Source organism: Malania oleifera, chromosome 13 (assembly GCF_029873635.1).
Source record: "Malania oleifera isolate guangnan ecotype guangnan chromosome 13, ASM2987363v1, whole genome shotgun sequence".
Classification (NCBI taxonomy): domain Eukaryota; kingdom Viridiplantae; phylum Streptophyta; class Magnoliopsida; order Santalales; family Ximeniaceae; genus Malania; species Malania oleifera.
This window is the reverse complement of record NC_080429.1, coordinates 76,670,772-76,677,510: the sequence shown is the minus strand read 5'-3', so window position 1 is coordinate 76,677,510 and position 6,739 is coordinate 76,670,772. Positions and strand designations below refer to the sequence as shown.

The 6,739-nt window shown below is 35.9% G+C and overlaps 1 long non-coding RNA gene across 1 annotated transcript; it reads left to right on the top strand.

The window, feature by feature from the left end:
- The first annotated feature begins 2,127 nt into the window (after positions 1 to 2,127).
- LOC131146411 (uncharacterized) lies at positions 2,128 to 6,150 on the top strand. The gene is made up of 2 exons (XR_009134370.1): positions 2,128 to 2,300; positions 5,790 to 6,150. It is a non-coding gene; the product is annotated as an uncharacterized LOC131146411 (long non-coding RNA).
- Positions 6,151 to 6,739: the final 589 nt, after the last annotated feature.

Here is a 6,739-nt window from a genome sequence, read left to right as displayed (position 1 = left end):
TAGTTTCAACCAAGGGAAGGATGTTAAAAGTCTTCCTACACACACTGCACAGGTCAGAAGACTTAGAAAGACTACCCTAGTTCATTTTTGGTTGATGTTTACTTCAGTTGTTTGGGACTTTAATGTACCATATCTTATTTTCTTAGGAAAAAAAAAAGAAAAAGAAAGAAAAATAAAAAGTTTGAAGCAAATGGAAATAAGAAACAAGCTAGGGATCAATTGCAAAAATTAAAAAAAAATCAAAAAGAGGAAAATAATTGTGTATTGGAAAGGGCTATCTATTAACGGGGTCCTAACTAAATAAAAAAGTGGGTACCTTTTAAAGTGTAGCAGTGTAAAAGCCACCATTGTACATTCATGCATTGGAAATGGCTACCTACTACCGAGATCCTAACTAAACAAGAAAGTGGGTGCCTTTTAAAGTGTAATAGTGTGAAAGTCGTCAATACAATGGTTTTGAATTAGAATAAGATCGTGTGGTTATCTCAGACTAATTCTTGTGATTGAAACTGTTAATGTCTATTAGTAGTCAATCTTAGAATTCTAGCCTTATTCTCATGACACGTGAGCTTTGTTATTTTCCAGTACCTTGGTTGGTCTATTAATTGGTGTATAAATCTCTTAGTTGATACTTAACTTGAATGAATTTGTTCCCTGTGTTCCTAAGCTCGTTAAGCATATTTCATGGCATGTGATTTTCAATAGTATTCGAATTAGGTTTGCTACCTCCCTAGTCTAATTGCATTCACGTTATTTGTTAAAAACTAGCAAAATGTTAGTTAGGGGGTGTGATTACGCGTCAAAGTTGAGTAATTAGGCGTTTAAAATCATGCATTAAAGATTATAATTTTAATTAAATTCCTAGTTATGTTTAGTATTTCAACATTGAGTTCATTTGAGTTAATTATCCTATTTTTGCAGTAAATTTACGGATATTATTGCAGGATAATTTCTAGAAATTAAAGCTGAGCCATGCACGCAAAGAGAGGCCATGTACGTGAGTTGTGTGAAGAAGTCATGCCATGCAATATTAAATGAAGCTAGGAGTGGACCGTACATGCATGCAAAATTAAACTTCCTAGACCATGTGTAAAGGAAAAGAAAAGGAGAGGTCGTGGACATTTAATGGGCCATGCTATGCTAGGTCCTAATACAAAAGCTGGAAGAATTTGTGCATTGGGTGTGCATGTGAATTTGAGAAAGAAGCTGGGCTGACTGCTTTGATGTGACCATGTGAGTGGGTTTGAAGCCCATGAAGACAACACGCCAAGTAGGGAGGGCTGCCACACGACCATGCCATGCAAAAGGGACGCTGGGTGCTGAAGACCGGCTTGGAGAGATTAAATGTAAAGGAGAAGTCGTGCTTGGGGGGAATTAAAGTTGAGCTAGGCCTTATAAAGTGCTGATGTGACTTGGTCATTAACAATGTGAAGAAAGCCTATACGCTAGGTCCCTTTGGGGCTGCTAAGGCGCCAATTTTCAAGGGGCAGCAAGGGCTTTATTGAATGGAAAAAAAAGGGCATTGAATAAAAAGATTTTAGTCGGGTTTTTTTTTTAGGTTTTCTTTGGAGAGTTGGTGGAGACTACGCCTCTCCCTTGGGGTAACCCAAACTCCACACGACCTCTTATTCATCTCTCTCTCTCTCTCTCTCTCTCTCTCTCTCTCTCTCTCTCTCTCTTTGATAAATAATAAATGAACAAAACTACTTAATTAAAGAGAAGAAGATATATATATATATATATATATATATATATATATATATCTTCTTCTCTTTAATTAAGTAGTTTTGTTCATTTATTATTTATTTTTCTTTGTCATTTTCCATAGATATTTTAATGTGCAGTTTGAATCATTTATTGCATTGAATATTTATCTTCAAAGTATTGTTGTATTTATCTCTCTCTCTCTCTCTCTCTCTCTCTCTCTCTCTCTCTCTCTCTCTCTCTCTCTCTTATTTTGTCTCTTTACTTTAATGTTGTTTAAATACATTGTTTGAGTAGTTAATGTTGGATTTAAATATCAATTCTTACTTTGTTATTTTAGTGGTCAATTAAATTAATTAATTTCTTGTCTTTAGGGGGAGGCTATGGCCATATAAAAAAGGGGAGGATTACAGATGGAGCTATGAACATAAGGAGAGAAAAACAAAAGAAAAAGAGAGGGACATGGACTAGGGCCACGACCAAGAGAAGAAGAAAGAAGAAGAAAACATAAAGGAGGCTACGACCATTAGAAGGGCGGGAAGAAAGGAGGAAAGCAAGCAAAGGAAGAAGCAAGGAGACCCTTCGGCTATCCTAGGGTAGGTTCTTCCTTTTGTGTGCTTATTTTCTTTCTTTTATGCTATGGTGTTTTTGTCTTTTTGGTTGAGTTCATTTGTGTGATATAGTCAAAGTTAAAATAGGAGGGCTATGGAGGTTTTTAAGGATTTCCTTATGTTTTTTGTGGATACCTAAGAACAATAGTAATAGCAGCAGAATAGGGTAGCTACTAGGGTTTTGTGGGTGTTGTTTAGGGGGTTTTTAAGAGGAGAAACAATAGTTATAGCTACTTTTGAAGGCTGTTGTGTTGTTTTCTTCAGCTAGATAGCAGAAAATAAGGGCTACAAGGTGTCTTTTAGGGTTGTGTTGTGGGTATTTATGCAGTAGCAAGGATGGGTCGTTGTATGCTTTTTTAGGGGGTTATGTAGCAGCAAAAGGTGGCTTTTAGAGTGTGTTGGCTCTGGGTAAACAACAGCAGAAAGGGGCTATCAGTTTTTTTTTTAGGGGTTGTGTTAAGGTTTGATATACGGCAAAACAAAGGTCTTTAGGGCTGTGTTGGACTCGGGTACACTACAGAAAGGGTTGTTGCAAATAGCAGTATGAGTCGGATTATGAGGGTTTTTTATGGGCTGGCACTAGCTAGGGTTGAGAGGAGGTTGAGAGATGGTAGCTAGGATTTCCAATGAAACCCTAGCCATACATGAAGATAAAAAAAAAAAAAAAAAAAAAAAACCTTAGGCTGCCTACACAACCTGTGGTAGCTAAGCCCTCTTTCCATTCTTCCTTGTTTCCTTTTAATTCATGTTCCCTTTTATATTACCACAATGGGTCATTAGTTTCCCTGTTGATTCATGCTCCCTTCTATATTACCACAATGTGTTTTTGGTTTCCTTTTGATTCATATTCCCTCATATATTACCACAATGTGTTGTTGGTTTCCTTTTTATGGATGTTTCCTAAATGTTACGACAATAAGTTGTTGATTTCTTTTAAATGCTTGATTATTTCCTTACATGTTCTCGAATTTTGATGTTTAACTTGGTTGCATTGTGTTTTATCACATGATATGGCATGGAACATGCCAATGAGGTTAGTACATATTAGTTTGCTCATTAATGCATGCTTGTTTTAAAAAGCCAATACATTGCATATTGCGAATCTTGGTTTTGTTCTACTTTATCAGATGATATGGCTTTTTATGCTTAATAAAATGACATTAACATGTGTTTGTTTTCTATCAATTCATTCTTGTGATTAAAAGCTCCTTTTGCATGCATAGTGGTCATTTGAATGCTAACTCGTTTCTTTTAATATTTGATACATGTGGTATAGCTTGAAAAATGCTTTGGTTCTAATGGTAGTTTGAGGTCACCATGAACAGTTTCACCCATCAATTCATGCATATTGTTTATTTGAATGGTTAGCATGAGACCCTACATTGAAATAATGATCTTCTTGAGGGGTGATATGATTTGATAATGTAGGATACCCTATGGTAAGCGGACATCTCTCTTAGAAGTTGTCATTACCATAAGGTATGGTTACACCAATTATGGGAGGGCCGTTGCAAATATTGAATGGATGTTTAAGCTTGATTATGCTTTTAAGAACTCTCTTTAATGCTAATTAACATTTCCTTACTCATGTATACATGTGTGTTATTAATTGTAGCTTTTGTTATTGCATGTTAGTTGAATACCCTCTTTTCTTTAGGGTTTCTTGTGTCCTTTGTCATGTCTCCAAGTTTTGTTCAAAGTCTCTTAACCTGGCTAATTATGGGATGGTAGGGGAGATTTCACCATATGGTGTCCTGTCCCTTTTCAACCCTAGGGAGGGGATAAGTGCTCTCCATTAAGCTCGTATGAGCGAATGGGAGTCAACACTTGTACCATGGGATTGATGCTAAGGGCAAAATTGGAATCCTATTTTTTTAAATGTCCTTTTTAGAAACCGCTTTTAAATTCTGTTGACCCTATGGGTCATTCCCAGTTTTGATAATGACAAATACTCTAGTATTTAATGGTTGCCAAGTTTGTGTGCAGGTTCTTATTGGTAAGTTCATATAATGGCATGCGGCAACCTGAAAAGAAGTGAAGACCTGACATATTCATTATTTGTTTTAATATATTTTGGGTCTGTAATAATTTCATTTCAAAAAGGTCTGTAATAATCTGCATATCATGCATGCAAAACTTATAAGCTCAAGACCAACACCAGGTTTTTTGGCGTGCTTAAAAAGGCCTTAGAAAAGACCCTAGGTCCCAGCACTTGCATATAAGAAAGTCCCCAACATCACTTAAAATATCAGGGAAATTAATTGAAGAAAAAATTGGACTTAATTGAAAATCCTCTAAGAGGTCGGGCAATCGAACCCCAGGTGTTCAAATCACCTTGGGTGCTCAAACCGTTGGGATGTCGATGGTTTGACTAGGCTTCGGGCGGCCGAACCCAAAATGACCTTATCTCCCTCGGGTGACCGAACCCTTAGAAAGGGACTTCTCACCAACTTGGGCTGCCAAACCTCATAGTTCAGATCAAGCTTCGGGTGACCGAACTTGTCAGTTCAGTTAACCAAACTTAGCATCGGGAACTTGAACCGCACGTCAAATGTTTCTGACTTTTGTTCAACGAACCGAACCTAGACTCGGGTGACCGAACTCTTTAAAATGTTTTTTTTTTATTGAGTCTATTCAGGCACCCGAACCTTAGACCGGGCACCCGAATCTCAAGTTAAATTAATTTTTACCAGGGTTAAAATTAAGTAAACATGGTTAATTTTCTTAATGGTTTTTAAAAAAAATTTAATAATACCCTTGGAGTCCCCAACGGTCATAATTTTGCCTATGTCTATATATATCTCTTCATTTGCAAAATTAAGGCAAGATTAGCAAATAGGATTAAGCCAAAATTCTCTGAAAAAATTCCAAATCCTATTTTTTCCTACAAAGTCCATAACACTCAAATACCTTCATTCCTTTGAGAAATCTTACTTTGTGAGTGTTTTATTAACCATTTTTTAAATTGCTAGGAAACCCTCACTTGCTTTGCTTGTGATTTTCATATTGAGGGTTTAGCTTGATTTTTCCCCCAATTTTATTTGATAAATCTTTGTGTAGGAAAAATCTTATAGTTAAGTGGGTCTTTGCATTGTCATTGCAAGACTCATTAGGGCTTATAATTTTTGGTGTGCAAAAATATTTTACAAGTTCAGATATGAATATCTTATTGTGCATTGTTATTGAGAAAATTATTTTTGAGATATTCTGGATTTCTATTAGTTTGAATCTTTGAAACCCTAAACTAAGATTGAGAGTTTATCATTGCTTAGTTTCAAAGATTAGCTTGTATAAACACTTATGTGCTTGACATGAGATAATCACTATACTAAGTGTTGATTGCACACGTAGAGCACCGAGCTTATAGTTCATACATTCTTGAGGTGCATTGATTATACTGTGCGTATTGTAGTACATATCATCTTGTGTAAGAAGCATTTATTTGTACGTAAATTCATATTTGTTGTATTCCAGACGTGGGCCTGAAGAGGGATACTAGCCTTGTTGAATAGTCTCAGATTGGTTAAAGACCCGGTTAGGAAAGCTAGGTGCACCATCTTGGTAAGGTGTAGGTTGAGGTCAGCCCCCGCTAATCGACCTGGTTGTAACTGATGCCACTCCACCCATTAAGTGAGCATTAATGGAATCCTTGGGCTTGCAAGCTAGAGGAAGGGACGTAGGCATAGTTGGCCGAACCCCGATAACATATCGTGCGTGTTCTTTATATTTCTGTAAATTTATTTTTCGCACTTTTATTTTCAGCACATGTATGCTGTATGTTTGATTCATTATATGTAGTACATGTGTTGATTGGGTTTATAATTGCATAGACAAACCCTAGGTTGCGTAATACTGCTGATTTGGATAAAGTAAGGTAAGACAAAATTTTAATACCCAATTGACCCACCTCTTGGGAATACACCAAAGCTAACAAATTCTTTCCTTTGATGGTTGATGATAATTTTAGCAGTTTTTCAAGAAACCTTCCTTTCTTGTCAAAATGAAAGCTTTCTATTTTCAAAAATTTCAAATCATTTTCATAAATAATGATTGCCTTTACTTAAGGATACTCGATCCAATCAACATAATTGAATATTAAAATGTGAAACCTTTAATCAGAGAGTTGACTAAATCTAGAGCATTAAACTCTAATTGATACTAAGGGTTTTCAAATCGTCATCAAGGGTCAACTCTATCTTTACATTGAAACCTTGATAATCAATTAGGAATTTTCAAAATCCTCTATCATGAGTTAACCTTATCCTTGCATTAAAACCCTAATTGTCAATCAGGGATTTTTCAAATCCCAACCTAGGGTTGATTCTATCTTTGCATTAAATGATTTTCAATCAGGGATTTTTAAAATCCTCAATCATGAGTTGACTTTATCTTTGCATTAAAACCCTAATTTTCAATTAGCGATT